General features: G+C 45.2%; 1 long non-coding RNA gene across 1 annotated transcript in view; it reads left to right on the top strand.

The window, feature by feature from the left end:
- LOC122698922 overlaps positions 1 to 20,950 on the top strand; it is a 92,495-nt gene that overhangs the window by 46,861 nt on the left and 24,684 nt on the right. Inside the window, exon 2 of the long non-coding RNA XR_006342455.1 lies at positions 18,261 to 18,417. This is a non-coding gene — a long non-coding RNA (uncharacterized LOC122698922). The remainder of the gene's footprint in view (positions 1 to 18,260; positions 18,418 to 20,950) is intronic.

Genomic DNA, 20,950 nt, shown 5'->3' with positions numbered 1-20,950 from the left:
TGGATGATGAGAATCACATGTCCCAGTCACCTCACCCCTCAGCCAACAGTTCAACCAATGACCAGACATGTGACAGACTAACCCTAGTCTATCTGGCGCTAAATGCACAGTGAGCTCAGTCAAGATCAGCTGAGCCTGGGTCCAGGTCAGCAGGATCAGTAGACCCATAGATGTGAGCACTAATAAATCATTGTTGTGCTACCAAAACATGTTGGGGTGGTTTTTTAGTCAACAAAAGTTGACTTAGACAACAGACTGTGGTGCAGCAGAACAAGTCTCTCAGACAGGATCTTTCCCAGAGTTCATAAAATATGTAGAAGTTCAGTCTGCATGGGTAGTTAGTGTTCACCAAAGTATTCTTTTTAAGTTCACTTTATTTGGGGCGTGATGAACATTTCTATCTCCTGTCAGTGAAACCATCTTCTTGGACCACAGAGAGATACACCCAGAGTTGGAATTCCCTCTCTTCTTCCTCCTTATTATACTGAGATCCTGGCGCTGGCTTTTCTACACAGGAGTTATGTTGACATTCAGTGAATTTCTACTGTCTGCCCTTTCAGCAGCCAGAGCAACACTTCTTTTTCTTGGTCGCAGTCATTATCCATTTACAGTTATTTGCATTTTGAAATCCTTATCCTGTCGCATCAAAGAATTAATGAGGGCTGTGGGGCAGATCCACCAAGACAATTTGCGTGGCTTCTGAAAACTTCCTCCAGATAAGCCCCCCAAATATGTCACTATGGGGACCCCAATTTGTCTCATTACCTTTTTATAACAGATGCTAGGGTCATATCCTCAGACTTTTATTTTTGTTGCTTTCCTTTGGTTAATTCTGTGAGTGACTTACTCTGGACATGAAAGTCGTTTGCTATTAAAAACAAATGTCATCTCAAAAGGAAAATCCCAAGGTTGCCTTTCCTTCTGATCTCTGCATCAGCAGCAGCAGTCTGGATGTTCAAATCAAAAGTGCTGCTTTGCATTTATTGTCTTCTCTCCACCCGTACCTCTTTAGTATTTGGGAAATAATGGCTCAGACTGAAGAAGAAAAAGAGGTCATGAATAACTTTGGGGATTGGATGAATTAGAAGCTGTTCCTTAGACTGTATCTGGATGGCACACTAAACATGATGCCAACCTTGACAATTTTTGGTGAATTTGTCAGTGACTGCCCCAACCCCTTGGAATAACATTTCACTCCTCCTTCCTCAAGTGCCAATTTATTGGGGCTACCAGTGTGCTCACCTACAAAACCACCTTTCCCAGCTTCCCTGCAGCTGGGTGGCCATGTGGCACAGTTCTGGCCAATGGCATGTAAGTGGCAATCTGCTGGGACTTTCTGGGAAAATCTTTGCTTTCTTAATATAGGCATTGTTCTTCTTTTCTTCTAGACCCATATCCCCTCCCTCTTGTCTGGAATGCCTATGAAATGTCTGGAACTGGAGTATCCATCTTGTGACAATAATGTAAAGAACAAGAGAATTGCAAAAACTTTTCTCTGATGCGCTTAGTGACCAAACCAATGCCAGGAACCTTCTATCTCTGGACCTCTTTCATGAGGAAAAATAATTTCCACTTATCCACATCACTGTTAAGTGGGCTTCTTATGTGCAGCCAACTTGATCCCTGGTTGATATAGTGTGCTGCTGCATTTTGGGCTAAAGAGTTATTTGAAGCTGGAAGGAAATATGAACCAGGGCAGGGAGGGAAGACTAGCGTGGCAGAGAGCCCTGTCATTCCTGTGTGTGTGTCAGACTGGGCCTCTCCTCATATTCTCCCATGGCTTAGCTCTTTATTGGTGTTCTGGATAACTTGTCAGAAGGATTCCCTGGGCTTCCGTGCCCTTTTGGGGAATTGCATTTAATGAACTTCTGCTTTGTTCATTTCCTCTCTAATTTTCCATTTCTTGAGAGAAAAAGGAAGCTCTGACTGAGATAATGATATCCTAGTGCCTGTTAGGAGAGAACTGTGTACTTCTAAATAAGTTGGGGAGGAGAAAGGATACATTTTTGTGAATTGAAAATGTCATTTTGTGCACAAAAAGTCATTCCAAGTGAAGACAGACACACTCACAAAACCTAGAAAAGTGGCTGGATGGGGTGATATCTTTTCCTGATGTAGTTTTAAAAAAAAGTGTTTCAGAATGTTCGAGTTATTATTTCCCACTGCACTCTGAAGATTGGAAGTCTACTGTGGTCTCTTGAAATAGTCCTGCCTAGATGAGGGGGTCAGAGTGTCAGTGAATGGGCTGCTTGTGCTACTGCAAGCTGGGGAGCTCTATGTTTGCTCTTGGCTTTGGGGGAGTCCTCTGTGGAATCCCTTCATGGCCTTGGGACCAGATAGTGAGAGAGGGGTATGGACGGGACCTCTGGGGTGCAGAGGGATCAGCTTCCTCGTGAGGAGAGCAGGGGACCCCTCTTTGAATTTGTTCCTAGCATCTCTGGCTAGACTCAGGGACTTGTTTACTTCCAGTTGTTGGCTATTGTCTTCACACAGCTTGACACAAAATGCACCTCCTTAGCGAACAGAAAGTGGGGCAGTATAACAATTGAGAACCTGGTCTGGAAGATCTGAGTTCTGCCCTATTTCTGCCATTTATTTGCTGGTTGGCCCTCAGATAAGTTACTTAGCCTCTCTGAGCCTTGCTTTCCCCATCTATACAATTAATAACTCATGGTATCTACTACTGATGCGTAATAAACACAGTCTCAGTGGCAGTTGACAATAAGCACTTATTTCTTCCTCACATATGGCTCGTTAGCTGGGGCAGTGCTTCTTCAGATGGCTGAAGAGTGAGCCTCAGACCCAGATTACTCCATGTGGGTTATTCTGGGGCCCAGGCAGGGGATGGGGGCTACTAGAAGCATGTTCTTCCCATGGTGGAGTCTCAAGGCTCCCGCAGTGACGGGCAGGAACCTGTGATCCTTCTTAGGCTTATGGCTCAGGCACTTTCAGTTCTCCTGTCGTTCCACTGGCCAAAGTCAGTTACATGGCCAAGCCCCACATCTCTGGAATAGGAAATGCATCACACTGGTTCCAAATCGGGAAAGGAGTACATCAAGGTTGTATACTGTCTTCCTACTTATTTAACTTATATGCAGAGTACATCACGAGAAATGCTGGACTGGATGAAGCACAAACTGGAATCAAGATTGCTGGGAGAAACATCAATAACAGATATGCAGATGACACCACCCTTATGGCAGAAAGTAAAGAAGAACTAAAGAACTTCTTGATGAAAGTGAAAGAGGAGAATGAAAACAGTTGGCTTAAAACTCAGCATTCAGAAAACTAAGATCTTGGCATCTGGTCCCATCACTTCATGGCAAATAGATGGGGAATCAGTGGAAACAGCAACAGACATTATTTTTTTGGGCTTCAAAATCACTGCAGATGGTGACTGTAGCTATGAAATTAAGACACTTGCTCCTTGAAAGGAAAGTTATGACTAACCTAGACAACGTATTAAAAAGCAGAGTCATTACTTTGCCAACAAAAGTCTGTGTAGTCAAAGCTATGCTTTTTCCAGTAGTCATGTATGGATGTGAGAGTTGGACTATAAAGAAGACTGAACACAGAAGAATTGATGCTTTTGAACTGTGGTGTTGGAGGAGACTCTTGAGAGTCCCTTGGACTGCAAGGAAATCCAGCCAGTCTATCCTGAAGGAAATCAGTCCTGAATATTCATTGGAAGGACTGATGCTGAAGCTGAAACTCCAATACTTTGGCCACCTGATGCAAGAAACTGACTCATTTGAAAAGACCCTGATGCTGGGAAAGATTGAGGGCAGGAGGAGAAGGGGACGGCAGAGGATAAGATGGTTGGATGGCATCACCGACTCAATGGACATGAGTTTGAGTAAATTCCGGGAGTTGGTGATGGACAGGGAGGCCTGGTATGCTGCAGTCCATGGGGTTGCAAAGAGTCAGACATGACTGAGTGACTGAACTGAATAAAGGGAGGTGGGAAATGAATATTTACTGAACAACATTCTAATTACCAGGGCCTCCCAGGTGACACTCATGGTAAAGAACCCACCAGCCAATGCAGGAGACATAAGAGACTTGGGTTCGATCCCTGAGTCAGGAAGATCCCCTGGAGGAGGGCATGGCAACCCACTCCAATATTCTTGCTTGGAGAATCCCATGGACAGAAAGCCTGGTGGGATATGGTCCATAGGGTCACAAAGAGTCAGAGACAACTGAAGCGACTTAGCACCCACACACACATTCTAGTCACCACTTCCAGCTTAAACAGATGTTTGGAGACTTAGATGATGGTGAGAGGCATCTGGCCTGGAGCCATGCACATAGTAAGTACTGGTTAAACGATAGTGGCTCTTTCTGCTGCTGCTGTTGTTACCACAACGTCTTGTTACTACTACACTCCTGTTGTCAGTGTGGAGATATATTTGGACTCTCAAGGAATGCATAGAATAGGCTGTGCACTGTTGAAGACCTTGCTGGCATGAGAATCAAAGCATTATTTCCTCCTCTCCAGCATGTGGTGTCCTCCCATTTGACCTCAAATGCGCCCGAGGAAGCTTCTGAAAATTTTTGTGATATTTGAGATCATTGAGATATTTTGAGATAATTTGAGATAAATTGAGGTATTTTGAGATAAATGGGATATTTTGAGATCATTGTGATATTCGCTTACTATTGTATATCCTACGCCATGTAAAGCATGTTCATGTCCATTCTGACTTGATTCTCTCAGTTATCCTGGGGAATAAGCTGAGAAGCCATTGATCCTGTCATTTTGTGGAGAAGGGCACAGGTTGGGTTGAACCCAGAGTCCCTTGGCCTTTAGACTAGCAATTAGATAACAAAGTGTCATTTTCATGAGAAGGGCATTAGTCAAGGTGTATAGGAATCAGCCATAAAGATCTGGAACGTTAGTCTTTATTTATTTTTTGGAACTTCAGTATTTATTTCTTCATTTATTCACTCGTTTAACAAGTTGACATTTATGGAGCCCCCATTATCTGCTCTATAAACTTTGTGGTGAGTGCCTTAGATACATCCTGTAAGGAGAGAAGAGCTCAATAGACTCTGGTAGCTCCAGAGCCCATCTAGGGTTCAGATATTGGCAGGGAGCTGGGGATGAGGACCAGAGTCAGGCAGCCGAGCTTGCTCATCTCTCCTGTGTCACCCTTTATCCTGTATCTCTAAGCACCATGTGCAAGCTCCTCCCACATCTCCTTAGAGTGCACATCAGGTCCAATGAAACCACTTCTTCAGGAGATGCTGGGTCAGTCCAGGGTCCCCAGAGGGGTCCAGACAACTCCAATTCCCCAGGATCACACAGTGACCTGCTTTGAGATGCACATAGCCTGTCACTCTAATAAGCACCTGGAGCATGTGGGCAGCAAGGTCTGAGGCCTACAGTTGGGAGTCAGGAGTGTGGGTTGCTGCACTGACTCTGGGGCCAACTGGGAGCTTGGGAGGCTATCTAACCACATACCTTCCCATTTCATTTCCATTTTTCTGGCTCTGAGATGGGACTTGTGGTACACTGGATAGAGAGAGTCTTGATTACTTAATTTCCTATTCTCAAGCCTTAGCTAAAGCTCACAACAATATATTCCCTTTTACAGATGAAGAAACAGGCTCAGGGTAAGTGAGTAAGTGGCCTGTCCACAGTTCTGCTAGAATCCCTACTGACCCCACAGATCCCATCTAGTCTTCAGATTCCATGATGGATTTCCATTCACAAACACTCACTTTGTGTTGGTCCTTGCAGCTCCCCAAGCTTGTCTGTGCTCCCTCGTCAGTGGTCTTGGGAAGAGGCCTGAGGTAGAGGGGCAGACAGGAATGGGAGTCTTCTTTCTCTCTCCAAGGGAATCCTGATCATCTATAACAACTTCTCTGGCTTCTCACCACTCTTATAACACTTGATTTTGTAAGGGAAGGAAGGTCCAGTCCAGGACCTGAGCCCATTGGAACCAATCCAAACTGAGGTTGAGCTGGAATCAACAGGCATGGCCCCTCTGCTCTGGGTGGGCAGCCTTACTTCTCTGTCAGTGCTGGCCCTTTGGCCTTTGGTCATCTTTGGCTTTAGCCTGCTGTGGGCCTGAAATCTTTTGGTTGCTTTGTCAGTCTTCCTCCTACCCTCTTGTTGAAGGTCTTGACTTCAGAACTTTATTTTTGCAAATAATAAAGGTATCACTGCAGTGTGACCTCTATGCCAATTCTTTACTAAATGCTTTACATCTGCTGTTTTTTTGAGTGAACTTAATCCCTCCTTCTGTGATAGGGGTTGTATTCACTTCATTTTATAGGCAAGGAAAACGTGAAGCTCAGAAAGGTTATTTGTCTTTCTCAGGATTACACAGCTGGTAAACAAAACTTCCTCTTTCCATCACATAATTCTAGTCTTGGTCACGGCTGCTGATAAGGGTCAGGGACTTCTTATATGTTGATTTGCAATCCTCATAACAATTGCTTTCTCATCAGTTGCATAATTGACTGCTTTCTAATCCCCTTTATTTGCCAGGTGAGAGATTCGAGGCACAGAGAAGTTAAGTAACTTGCTCTAGTTCACAGTGAGTAAGTTACAGTTAGGAGGTTCAAGCCCAAGGACCCTAGATTCCCACACTCTTTTTTATTTTCTTTCTTGCTGAGAAAGACCTTATGGGCTTCCCCATGATCTTACCGAGCCTTTCTCCCACACCCATGTGTGGTAGAGACTAATTAAAATAACATTGAGAAAGAGGTGATGGAGAAAACAGATCTCATTTAAAGAGGGGCACCTGTGTGTGTGGTGTTTGGAGGGAGACAGACGGCGGGAAGAAAAAGCTCATCCTCTTGGTGGTGGTTGGTGGGCCAAATGGAAGACCCTCACACCTTCTTTTGAGCATCTCCTCTTGGAGCCACCTCCTTTTCTAGCCTTTGACTTTATGAGTCTCTGGTCAACAGCCATCACTCTAAGGGCTGTCTTTCCTCTGGCTAAGCCCCTCTGACCTATGCCCCCAACCTCAAACCGTTTGGAGTTTGCATTCGTCTTAGCGAGGTAAGCCAGGCAAACACAATAAAACAATAACAACAGCACACATGGCTTCCAGCAGCAGGAAGTGATTCAGAGTCTTGCCAGGACCCCAGCCCAAGCTCAGAACACACAACAAAAGATCACTTGGAAAGGGTATTAGCTCATGGCAACCTTTGGGAGCTGTGGTTTTGCTCCTGCCCTGGGAAAAACTGCCCATTTTCCCCCTCACTACTCCCCATTTCTCCCACATAAACCCAAATGCTCAGGGTCGAAATTTGTCAGGCTGAAACAGCCAGCTCACCCTGTGTCGTGAGCACCACACGGCTCTGCACGTCTTCTAATCTGATTACATTTCCAGTCTAAACCATCTTCATTTCTCACCTCCTAATTGATTTCCCTGCTTCTACTCCTACAATTTATTCTTTACTCAGCAGCTGCCCTGATCCTTCTAAATTGTGAGTCTGGTCATGTCACTCCTCTGCTCCAAGTCCCCTAATGGCTTCTCGTGTTCCCGCGAGAAAAGCCAAGTTCTCCATCAGAGTGGCCTCTGTGATTGAGGGCAGGTGCCAGCATGCTTTTTCTGTAAAGGGTCAGATAGTAAATATTTTTGGCTTCTGTGGGTCACCTTCTCTGTGGCAACGAAACTCTGATGTAGCAGGAGAGCAACATGGACAATATGCAAATAAGTGGGCGTGGGCATCCCAGCTAGACTTTATTTACAAAAACAGGCAATAGGTTGGATATGGACCATGGACTCCAGTCTGCTGAGCTCTGATCCTGCTGATTTGGCTTCTGGTACCCCTTGGTCCTAATTGCTTTCTGCTCTTGCCCTCTACTTCAGCTCCAATGAGCTCTGCAAACACTCCAAGCCTTTGCCTGAGCCCTTGCAGTGCCTGTTCTATCCAGAACATTCTTCCCTGATACATACACTTTTATTTTATTTTTTTACTTCTTCCAGGTTTCTGCTTAAACATAATGACCAGGGAGCCCTCCCTGACCACTCAATCTGAAATAGCTACCCTTCTCATATTCTAAACCCTTTTGCTGCTTTATTTTCCTCGATAGCCCTTGCCATCAGCTAGCATATTTATTTATTTACTGAATGATTTAATGATTTCTTCAGCAATTATTACCGAGTGCCTCCTTAATGCCAGGCAGTTGCCAGAATTCCATCAAGAACAAAACAAAGGCCTTACTATCACTGGACTTGAGGTCTAGCTGGGAAAGACAGACAATAAAAGTAGTGAAAATAAGTATAAATGTGGCAGGTGGAGATAAGCACCATGGAGGAAATGAGGCTGGGCCAGGGGACAAGTTGTGGGGGTTGCCTCTCTGCTGCTCTCCCACTGTTTGCTGCCAGGCATCATCGTTAAGGTTTCCCAAGTTACAGCTGCAGTGACATTCTCCCTTTGCTCCGCTTAGAGCCTGTAGCTGAGCTGGCTTGTCTGACATAATCCTGGAGCCAATAGGGGGCGCCCCAGACTGTGCAGAACTGGCTGTGCAACGAGGTGTGATGGAGACCGGGGCAGCCAAGCTTCTGCACAGGAGGGGACGGGAGGTGAAGGCTGCAGCGGAGGGATGGGGAGGTTGGAAGCTGTGGGATGTAACAGGATCTGAACACAACGGCTTGCACCACAAGTATTTTTCATGGAGCGCTGCCTAAACTCCGAGGCATTACGGAACAATGCACTTCTGAGTCGGATGCTTAATAAATCAGCCAGGCGTGCATTATTACGCCGCAGCGGAGCCCTTGTTGTGTCTTAATGCTCAATTATACAGCGCAGAATCTGGGTCGGGCTTTCTATCATCTTGGACATGCGGCAGCAATGGCCTAGCTCTAATTGCTCTACATGGGGATGGATTCGTTTGTGTCTTGGAAGAGTGACTCACTCTGACTGACGTTTAGATCGATGGAGGCTTCCATAGAAACACGGGCTCAGAGAACTCTACAGACCTTAGAGGTGATCTTAGTCCAGTCTGCTCACTTTACAGATGGGAAAATTGAGGCTCATGGAGAGGAAGTGACTTGCCCAAGGTCATAAGATAAGTAGCTGTTGAGGTTTCAAGTGAGGCTACTGATTCTGAGTCAAACACACACTTTACTACCCCAGGGGCTTAGGTTGGTGACTCAGGCAGTGAAGAATCTGCTGGCAGTGTGGGAGACCTGGGTTCGATCCCTGGGTTGGGAAGATCCCCTGGAGAAGGAAATGGCAACCCACTCCAGTATGCTTGACTGGAGAATTTCATGGACAGAGGAGCCTGGCAGTCACAAAGAGTCAGACAGGACTAAATGACTAACACTTTCTAACACCTGACCACCCAGACAGAGTCTCAGGACAGCCACTCTGCCCTTCCCATTTTCGTCGATGTTTGCAGTAAATGCCACGAACTGATATTCCTTCTTGCCATCTGATTCTGAAGTTAAACATCGACCAGAAGAAGCTGTGCCTCATTTATGTGAATAAAAATGGACAACCAGCTAAAAAACCACAGACTTCCATATTTTTTGGATCCCTAAGGACTCGTGAACTCATGCTCCCAGATTAAAGGAAGGAGGAAAACCGTCCCCTACTTGCTGAACTAGACTGCCTGCTGGTTTCCCAGAGCCCCAGTGGTCTTCAGGATGGAGACAGTCATATATGACAGCTGGAGAGCATTATCACTTGAAAGTTTGCATTCCGGTTTTTATATTTGATTTACATAGATCTGCATGCTGTATGCTCTGGGCATGGTTTTCTGTTTCATTCCATCTTCACAGCCTCTCTTCTCCAAGCTCAGTTGGTATTTTGGCTTCCTCAGCTCTGCTGGGTGAGATGAACACTTGGTTAATTTGATCTAGAGAAACATCTGGAAGTTCCATCTCATCATGAGAGGCTCTAGGGAAGAAAGTATCTGCTGAGTCAGTGATGTGGGTTTTTGGTCATCAGTTCCCTAAGGTTCTACTGTAAAGATCTGTTAATTGCAGTCCTCATCTGTCTCTTATATCTAGGGCCATCTGTATGTAAATGCCCAGAGGGTGGCCCGTGTGATCGTAATAACTCTCTGAGTCAGGGAATGCTGAAGAGGATAATCCACAAAGCACTCTGGTATCAAGAGTCTAGCATAGAGGCTTCTTCTAGGCCAAGTGAGGCAAAGTGGCACCTTCTAGATGCCATGGAGGAATGACCATCTTTTGGGTACCTAGATCAGTCCTAGATGGGAATTAGTCCTAGGTGAGAAATGCATGTTAAAACCACAGTGAGATACCACTACCCACCCATTAGGATGGCTAAATTGACAAAACTGATGATGCTAAGAGTTAACAAGGGTATGGGTCAAGAAGAACTCTCATGTAGAACTTCTAGGAGAGTAAACTGGTACAATCACATTAAAGCATCACTTGACAGACCTTCTAGAGGTAAACATGTTTCTCCTGTGACCAAACCATTGCATTCCCAGACCTTTCACCAAGAGAAATGAGTGCATACATCCACCAAAGCACACATACAGAAATGCTCCTAGCAGCTTCATTCTTAACAGCAAAATACTGCAAACTACTCAGATGGATAAGTAAATTGGATGTGCTCTTAGAGCGGAAGAGCAGCCAGAAAGACTAGACTACTTATATGCAATAACATGGATGAGTCTCACCCGTGCAATGTGCAGCCGAAGAAAACAGACACAAGAGTCCATGCTGTGGGATTCCATTTACACAAAGTTCAAAAACAACAAAGCTAGCTGATGGTGCTAGAGGTCAGAATTACAGTTACTTTTGGGGAAGGGAAGTAGATTAGGAAAGGGCGTGGAGAAGACTGCTGGGTGTTGGGAATGTTACCTGTGTGAAAATTAATTCACTCCCTTAAGATCTGTGCACTGTACTGTGTATCTATTATACCTCGGTGAAACCTCAGAGGCAAAAAGGACTCAGGAGGGAAAGCCTTCGGGGACATTTCAGAGAATGTCCCAGGTCTCTGACTTCCAGGACTTGGCCTCTGTTCTAGACTCTTGATCTCAGTTTGCTTCGTGGACTGTCCTCTTCAGCATTTCCTGATGCCAGCTTTACCACCTGCCTAAAGCCTTTATGTTCAAACATGCCCCAGGCCTGCCACCAGCCTCTGTGTTTGTAGAGTATATGTACGCTTTCAGGTTTGTCCAGCTTCAAATTGAGTTCATGGTGTCAGAGTTTGCCTGCAGCAAGATAGCTCTTCTGTGGCCTGCCTTTCCCCACGCCCCAGCATCCTAATCCCACACTCAGTAGTCAGGGTGAGATGGGAACTCTCCACACCATGCCCTCCATTAGCTACCTACTGCTGCCAGAATTTCTAACAGGCATCCGCAGAGAAAACACCCCAGGTCACGTGTACTGTCTTCCAAACTGTGTAATAAACCCTGGGTAGTCCCAGTGAGCTGGTCTGTGTAGACCCATCCAGACTTCTTTGGCCTGAGCTAGCGGCCAGCTAAAGGCTTAGAACAAAAACAGACCCCACCCTCCTTGGGCCCTCTCCTCTGGGACAGGGGTGGCAAATCATTTATGTATGGGCCAATGCATCCTTCTCCTGATCATTCCTACCCCGTGGCAGACATTAATAATCAATTATAGCACTTTTCTAATGAGCCTGGATGGAAAAATACAAGAGACAAAGAGTGAGCTCAAGTTTCTGGAGAGGAGCTGCCCTTTTAAGTCCTAGCCAGGGCAGCACCTCCTCCCAAACAAAAGGCCACCCTAGGCCCCTCCTACCACACCAGCTGCAGATAAGAGAGATGCAAAGTTCTAGGGTCTTCGAGGCATATGCTGAAAGAAGGATTTGCCTATAAGAGACTTATTAAGGAAGTGCTCCCAGGTTATAGAAAGGGATAAAAGCAAGTAAAATTGCAGTCTCAGGCAGAAGGCCCCCAGAATTGGCTTCACTCTGATTGGTAGGGATGTTCTGGAGCATCAGTTTCTCTGGGAGTTGTCCAAGGGACCTGGTCTTGTACACTTTCTCATCCTCTGTTGGTTAAGGGCCTCTGGGAGAGGGAGGTTCCTAAACTCTCCTGGCCATCTGCATGCAGGGGTGCTCCAGTGGCCCGAGGGCAGTCCTCTGAAGATGAGCCTCAGTGTGGGTGAGTGAGGCATCCAAACTGGGGCACGCAGAAACAGTAAAACACAAACACTCTCTTCCACTGTGTCAGTCACTGCTGCTGCTACTGCTAAGTCACTTCAGTCGTGTCCGACCCTGTGCGACCCCATAGATGACAGCCCACCAGGCTCCCCCGTCCCTGGGATTCTCAAGGCAAGAACACAGGAGTGGGTTGCCATTTCCTTCTCCAATGTGTGAAAGTGAAAAGTGAAAGTGAAGTCGCTCAGTTGTGTCCGACTTGAGCGACCCGATGGACTGCAGCCTACCAGGTTCCTCCGTCCATGGGATTTTCCAGGCAAGAGTACTGGAGTGGGGTGCCATTGCCTTCTCTGTGTTAGTCACTCAGTTGTATCCAACTCTTTATGACCCCATGCACTGTAGCCCACCAGGCTCCTCTGTCCATAGAATTCTCCAGGCAAGAATACTGGAGTGGGTTGCCATTCCCTTCTCCAGGGGATCTTCCTGGCCCAGAGATCCAACCTGTGTCTCCTGAATTGAAGGCAGTTTCCTTACCATCTGAGTCAACAGGGAAGCCGAGGCAAGTCAAAAAGACAAACCCAATGAGAAAAGCTTTGTTATGAGCAGCAGAGTGGCTTTTAATACTTTCTGACTCCTGGAAGGGGTGAGGCAGGAGGAAGGTGGTTGAGTTCCTTACGGTCAGTCCCATTCTGACCCCCAGCCTAGTTGTCCCTAATGGCTGAAGATGGTTAGAAGGGGCAAGGACACTGCCTCTAGATGCCACGGTTGCAAAGACACAAAGGGATCTTCTTGGGAGAGGCTGCTAGCTCCTAATCCTCATGCGAAATCCATGTGGATCATGATCGCTTCTGTTTTTACAGCAACATACGGTTTCAGAGCTTTCATGCTCAGGGCTGTATTTTCATGCTCTGCGAGGTGGCAGGGGCTTTGATTTCCATCAGTCACATAATATAAAGGGTTGGTGCTCTCTCCAACATACTTTTGTGTGCCGCTTCTCCAATTAGTTTGTATTTTTGTCTGGAGCTGACCCTGACTGTACACATCTACTGCTGAACTGGGTGGCGATGTGGGGTCAGGGGTGTTATATGCTCAGAGGCGGGTGCTGGTGTTACTTGCCCACCTTTAAACAGTCCTCTGCCTACTCTAAATAATAGAATGATTTTTTTTCCTTTTGTGCATAAAAGATGGGGACTCTGAACATCTGGCCCGAGTGTTGGCTCAGCCCACCTGCTGGCTGTTAAAATTCTTTAACCTCTCTGGGCCTCAGTTTCCTCATTTGTAGTATAAAGAGGTTGGCCTAGATTACAGCTGCAGTCCTTGTTCTGAAATGGTGTGCACACATGGCTCCCGGTTATGGGAATTGTGTTTCTTTGTTCATTAGGAACAAAGAGCAGGACTCAGATTTTAAAGGTTGCTACTATTTTTTTTTTTTTTTTTTGGCTCCATTACCTTAATTTTTAGGCAACATGTTTCTTTAAGAGGAGGGAGCTGACGGGTGTAAGGGAACCTGTTTTTTCTTTTCTTTTTTTTTAAAGACATTAAAGCCTCTGTCTTCAGGGAAGAAGAGGCTGTTGGATGTGTTTTGAATGTTTCAAATCAAAGCCTGCCAAGAAATGGAGAGCTATAGGTTTCAATAAGCACCTTCTTTCCGTAATTTTAAGAATTTCACTTATGAGGATAATGAAATCTTCAGAAACCCTAGGAGACATACCAGAAAAAAGTATGATTCGCCAGTGGAATTTTCCTAAATACTCTCTCTCCCTACCCCCTGTGCCCATCAGGAGGGGTCTCCTCTGCGAATTCTGATGTTTTCTACATCCTAACTTAGGGATCTTTGGAAGCTTGAGACCTTGAGAATTTTGAGTCCCCCTACTCCTCTTTCTAGTCTCCTTCCCCCACTCCCCCTGCAGTATCCAGGCCCACGGTTGAGCATCTTGTCCCTGGGGCCCGAGTTGCCATCACAGGTGGCTGTGTCTGCCCATGGCAAATGTTTCCACCAGAAGCCCAGGCTTTTCATAGCAAATGTTTGTTGCTTTGCCTCCTGCCTCTCACAGTATTGCTTTAAAAAAACAAAGGTGCAAGTGCATTCTTTCTGTGACAAGATGTATAGATTTCTTGTAGAATCTGCTCCCACCCCAGGGTTTGTGGGCCTCAGCTGAGTGGTAAATGCCCTTAGATCAGTTGGTATGTGCAGGTTCTTCCACATAGAGTGTGCCCTGTTCTGAGTTGGGAGAGAAATGGGTATATAGCTGACTTCTTCCCTTTGATAGCTTTTCTTGAGAGTTTGCCAAAGTTTGTTCCTAGCTATTTAAAGATTAAGAAGTACATTTTTGAGAACTTAATTTGATGTAATATCAGGCCCCCGAAAAGGATCCATTTAGAAAAGGCAATGTGAAATCCTTAAAGAGCTGGTTGAAAGTACGAGTTGATGTTTAATTAAAAGCAGTGGGCATGGATGGATTCTGTACATTTTTCAAGGATCAAGTTACATGGAAAGAAAGAAAAATTGTGGGATGGGTATAATATAAACAAAAAGCAGAGTTCAAATGAGGACTTTAAGAAATTAAAATCAAAAGAAACCCTTCAAAAAGAGTGTCCATCTTGGGTATTAACCTCCAACCATTGAAATGAAAACAATTTTGAAAAGCTTTAAAACAAAAGGCAGCCCACATTGGGGCATCCTTCAGATGTCTTGGCCTCCAGCTTTCTGTGGGAAGCTATGGTTTCCCATTGTTTGCTTGCTGGGTCCAGCGTTTATTCTCTGCCAGTTCATCTAGAATTTCTTAGCAAAGCCATGCTGACTTGAAAGAGGACACTTTATGGCTCTTGTACAGTGTGTGTGAATCCAGTGTAATGGTTGAAACACAGAGCAGGAGACGTGAGTTCTTGGTCCTGTTTCTGTTTCTCACTTACTGAGTGACTTGGGGGAAATTACTTTCTTCCTCTGAAACTCAGTTCTCTTTCGCTATAAAACAAGACCCTTTTCAGCGCCGCCCAACAGGACTTTTTGTGACAATGGAAATATCTGTATCCACACCATCCAGTAGAGTAACTGTAAGACACATGTACTGTGAAGCCCTGGAAATGATGCTAGTGTATCTGAGGAATACGCATTGTAATTTTATTTAATCTTGGCTAATTTAAATTGCCACACATAGCTAGTGACTAATGTATTGGATGGAACAATTTTAGGTGCTTGCTGAAATCCCTCCTGGTTGTAAAATTCTGTGTTTCCGTCCTCAGGGTTCATTGTTAATCAATCACGAACAATCCTCAGAGCATTATTTGGGATCTTGCCTGATCCAGATGCAATTTTAATTCCTAGGAAAACAAAGATGAGTAAGGCAGAGACCTTGTTCTTTAAGAGCTCACAGTCTCGTGGGAGAAAAATCATAAACTCTAGAAACCATAGACTGTTAAGGTCTGGGACTCCTGGGAAAATGAAGAGTCAGTGGAGCCAACCTTCGTCAGTATCGGTTACACGTGAGTCTATCACGTCCGTGAGCAGGGATGCACTGTAGGCAGTTTGACCGTCTGAGTCTGGCTCACTTTTCCTCCTTAACCCTAGATGCTAAGAGTAAACCTGGACGTTTGCCAGCTGCTGAGTCAAAACTTGGTTATTTTTAGTGTTGGGAGCCTTGAAACCTGGTTAGGGTAGAAAATCTAAAAGGATGGACTGAGAGATTCATTCTTTCATTCAATAAATATGTGTGCTTTTTGAGCATCAGACGATGGGCTGGCATGGGGATGTAGCCACAAAAGAGGCTGAAACCTGCTTTCCTCTTGGAGAGCTGAGTTAGCTTTCTTGGGGAAAAGGGGCGGGCTCTGCACAAGCAAATAGAGATAATGCTTTTAGATAGTGTTAAGAAAAGAAGGAGATCCAACCAGTCCATCCTAAAGGAAATCAGTCCTGAATATTCATTGGCAGAACTGGTGTTGAAGCTGAAACTCCAATACTTTGGCCACCTGATTCGAAGGACTGACTCATTTGAAAAGACCCTGATGCTGGGAAAGATTGAAGGCAGGAGGAGAAGGGGATGACAGAGGATGAGATGGTTGGATGGCATCACTGACTCAATGGACATGAGTTTGAGGAAACTCTGGGAGTTGGTGATGAACAGGGAGGCCTGGCGTGCTGCAGTCCATGGGGTCGCAGAGTTGGACACGACTGGGCGACTGAACAGAACTGAAGAAAAGAGGTTGGCAACTAATAAAAAAAAAAATTATTTAAAAAGTCATTTAGGACAAGCCCACAAAATCTGCTGGTCTCTGGGTAGTTGGTGGTGTCGGAATCTTGGTTTTGGAGTAAAACAAAGGAATTCCAGGCCTGGCTGTGCTGCTCACTTTGGTGGATATTTGGAGAAGCACAAGCTTGTTCTGGGGATGGAATAATGTGTATATTGTGTATGAAAGGGCTTCATAATCAGTTAAGCACTCTACAATGGTAAGGGTCCATTATTGCTGAAGTTCCAAAATCTCCTGTAGATAGTAATTGACTAACTGAGGACCACTTGTTCAGCACACAGGAAGGGGAGACCCAGGAGAGAGATGGAGAACATCATGAGGAGTATCTGAGCGATGCTGCAGGTCAGGGGTCTTCACACAGTGACCTCCAGAGACGTTGGCTTCTGGCAGAGGGGCTCTGGCTGCTCTACGGTGTACAGCCTAAGAGGCCGGTCCAGTAGTCTGACCCTATCTAGCTAGAACTGCCCAATCTTAACTATTTTATATGCTGGATGTATGTGCAAAGTGTTATTAAAAGTAATCTTTTGGCAAAAAAAGGTGCTTGAAACTGTTTGGGTGGCTGCTGAGAGTGAATGGGGTCACCAAAGGCTCTGCAGCACCGGAGGAGCTCAGGCCAACTTCCCTGCCTTGGGGACAAAATGGGTATGACCAGTAGGAACCTGAGAGAATCCCTGGGAGATGATGAGAAAGGAGCAGTTGGCTTTACCAGGCGTTGAACCTTATTTACAGAGCAGCCATGACATGTACCATTTGTCCACGTTGTGTGCAATTCATGTTGTGTCCAGAACAAATCACTAGTAACAGGAAGTCAGCAGTTAATACGGTATATGTTGAACATGTGCTCCAGGCACTGTGCTCTGCTGCCTCATTGAGTTCTTAGTCTCAGTAACTTCCATTTGTCCCTGCATGTTCGCTTTCCACTCTTCTCCACCCTGCTAGGTGCCCCATGTGGAATATATTAAGGGGCTCCTCTGCCCTCTGATTTCTTTTGGTTTCAGCAATGGAAGGAATGGAGGGAGGAGAGTGCGGTCAGTACATTTATTCATGTGGCTCCCTCACTGCGGGGTTGCTACATCTGGTTGCATCCCTGTCTTGAAGGTCATAACTCATATCAGGCACCCTCTTCACAGAGATCTCGCTTTCTCTGGGTATAGGTCCCCGCGTTTGTCATCGTGCCCTTTCAGACCTAGGCGTGATGATGACACCCACTGGTGCTGGCCTGGGGTACCGTACCCTCTATTGCAGTTTTGCTACATTTTTTCACATGCCTGTGTAAACTGGTTTTTCATTAAACCTTTCTTGTATTATCCCAATCTGAGGGTACTGTCTCCTCCTGGGGTTCTAATGGGTGTAGGCACATCAGTAAGGTATGTACAGTTATTATACCACCCTGCAGATGAGGAAATGGAGAAACAGAAATGTTAGGATATGCATCCAAGGTCACACAGCGAATCAGTGAGCCCAGAGGATTAAAAAACCAGGCAGTGTGACCTTGAGCAATGCATTATAGCGCCTCTTCAAGCAGTGGGGTGGGTGGGTGGGTGAGGGGAAAGGCTTTCAGCTTGGTTTCCATTGCAGGGAGCTTCCTGCTTGCTGCCCTGAGAGCCAGCCTTTCTCATTAGCCCCTCTTATCTAACAGCCCATCCAGCACCATTACGTGCTCCCAGGTGGGCAGCCTATAAGAGGGGACAGTGGGGTGAGGTCCGGGAGAGAGCAGACAACAAAGTTGGCTTCTGTGGTGGCAGAAAACACCACTACCCAAAACAGTATGACTCCTAATTAGTTAAATGAGCAGAAAATAGCCTCCTGGATGTGGCAGGGGCTGACATCTTCCCCTCCATGATTTCATTTGGGGGTGACAGTTTTGTCAATACAACATACTGCCTGGAACCACACACAGTGTCTGATTCTGTCTGAGAACAATTTTTTTTTTCTTCTGACTTGCGCAGGCTCTGACTGGGAGTGACAGAAGCCAGCCTCTAACTTCGCTGACCTACTTCCCGGCTGCCTCTCCAGCCAGCACCCCACGCAGCATCCATTTTAACCAGCTTTTCAAGGTCGGGACTCTTCAATGCAGAGGCTGGCTTTTGCTTGACACAAAGCCAGGTACCATCAATTGTCCTGTTTACTAAATTTCCAGTGTTCCCTTTCTTTAGCTGAGTAAAAAGTATGGATTGGGCTCCTGTTTAGGACAGATAACAAATGCAGCTGCTTTGAGCCGAAATTGGCCACTTGGTCTATACTTCAGGTGCTTTAAAAGGCAGGTTTTCTACTATTATGGAATACCTGGGCCAGACCAAATGCAAACAGTGCGGATTTAGGCTGTCCCAATAGACGGTCAGCCTTTTTTTTTTTTTTGTGACGCAGACAAATGTATGCTCCACATAAACACAATGTCTTATTTTTCACTTTTATGAAAGGATCATATGAAACCAGCTCTTCGCAGATAAAAAGCAAGTGCTTTGTGTATCTATTACTGTACCTTTCATCTCCCAAGGCTTTGTGAGAAACTTCCAGCTGGAGCTACATTCTTTTCTGGTTTGATAAAGATAAATTGTATTCAGTGGGACAGAAAGGGGAAACCTTTTCTTGATTATTCTCTAAATAAAAAGTCAGGGGAACTGTGATTTTTTTTTTTCTCTGGCCCTCAAAGAAATTAGTCCCCCTTCAAAATGACCCCACATTTTCTGTGCTGCTCAGCATACTTAAACTGTTTGATCTTTAAGAGAAGCTTGTTACGTATCGGGTCCTGAGAACTCATTAGAGAATACAGAGGACAGATCTTTTTCTTGACTAGTATCTGTTCATGATCAGCACTCAGGTTCAGGCAGTGTGGTGTAGTGGTTTCTGCCATAGGCTCTGGAGTTTAAACCTCAGCTTTTTTACTTGTCAGACTGGTAATTTGCCAGTACCTCAATTTCCTCATCTGGAGCATTAGATATAATATTGTTGTTGTTGACATTCAGTTGTTAAGTCGTGTCCAACTCTTTGTGACCCCATGGACTGCAATATGCCAGACTCCCCTGTCCTTCACTATTTCTCGGAGTTTGCCCAGATTCCTGTCCATTGAGTTGGTGATGCTATCTAGCCATCTCATCCTCTGCTGTCCCCTTCTTCTTTTGCCTTCAATCCTTCCCAGCATCAGGATATTTTCCAGTGAGTTGGTTCTTTACATCAGGTGGCCAAAGTATTGGAATTTCTGCTTCAGCATCAGTCCTTCCAATGAACATTTAGGGTTGATTTCCCATAAGATATTTTGAGAAGTAAATGAAGTATATCATGGAAGGTGTTCTAAATAATGCTTGGCACATTGTTAGATTTTAACAAATGTTTACCATCATTATTAATCAAAAGAAAGATAGAAAGGTGGGAAGAAACCCAGGCCAGTGAGTGTGTGTGTGTGTACATGAGCAAGAGTAAGTATGGAAGGGAGTTGCTTGGAGAAGGGAACTTGAAGAAGCAGGGAGCAGAGCAAGAGGAAGGTGGAGGGGATTTTAGAAAGAGCTGAGTGGGATCCAAGTGTCTTAAAGACTGATTCTCATTTTGTATTTGCTTTCGACACAAGAAGGATGGAGAAAGCAGCAAACTGCCTGTCGGGTTGCTGTCCTTGCCCAGGTGGTGCCATGAAGAGCGCTGAGCTTTGCTTTCAGTGGAACCACATGTGTTGGGATTTGTAGTCTCCTGAGGCCGGTCAGAAAGGGGCTCAGTGGGGTCGACTCTTGATGCTCTGAATGCTGCAGTGACCTTTTGTCTTCCAAGAAAGTCTTCTTTCACCACACCTGGAGCCACTCACAGACCAAGGAGCTGCTGGAGTGGACCCAGCAGGCTGCAGGTGTCTGTGACCTCACGGTTTAGGGATTCAGGATATTTTGACCTTACCATTTTGGTCCAAGGACATTGTGAATATCAGACTTTTAGTAGAATTGTGCCAATATTGATTGTTTTATGTTGGAAACATATTTTTTTCCTTAGGGACTCCCATTAATTCAGTTTCAAATCTTGATTAATATTCTAGCTAGCACAGGAAATACTTTTGGATATTTTTCTATTTTTAATAAGATTATTTTCATTTGGATTTGATTCAAAGAGAAACAGAGAAAAGAGAGAAGGTTGAAAAAGGGATCAAGAAAGGGAGACAGAGCAGAAGGCAGAGCGAGAAGAAGCAGAGAAACACAGAGGAATGCATACACAAGCACATTTACACAAAGACACAAAGGAAAATCCAAAGATGCAGACTTAGAAGAATTGGGGGATTTACAGAGGTTGTCACACAACGAGAGAGGGAGACAGAGAAGCACAGAAAGACGAGGGGAGAGAAAGCTACATAGGACAAATGTTCGGGTATGCACACATGTGCAGACACATGCATGCACAATCACAAAGCAAGAGAATCATAGACAAGACACACACACACACATACCCCACAACCAAAGAGGCAGCAGCTGTTCTGGTGCATTATTTGCCAAATTTTAGGGACTAGCAGGATCAGAACACCATTAGGATCAAACAGTGGGGTTGAACTTCATGATTAAAATGGCAGAATTAAGATCAGGTATATAAAGTTCTTCACAGAGTACTTGATAAATAGAAGTTATTAATTGTTAGCCCAGATACTTGCAGCAGAAACCCCTTTCCTGGT

The sequence above is a fragment of the Cervus elaphus genome, chromosome 8, assembly GCF_910594005.1.
Source record: "Cervus elaphus chromosome 8, mCerEla1.1, whole genome shotgun sequence".
Taxonomy (NCBI): Eukaryota; Metazoa; Chordata; class Mammalia; order Artiodactyla; family Cervidae; genus Cervus; species Cervus elaphus.
The sequence above is the reverse complement of the archived record's forward strand: the minus strand, read 5'-3'. Positions and strand labels throughout refer to the sequence as shown.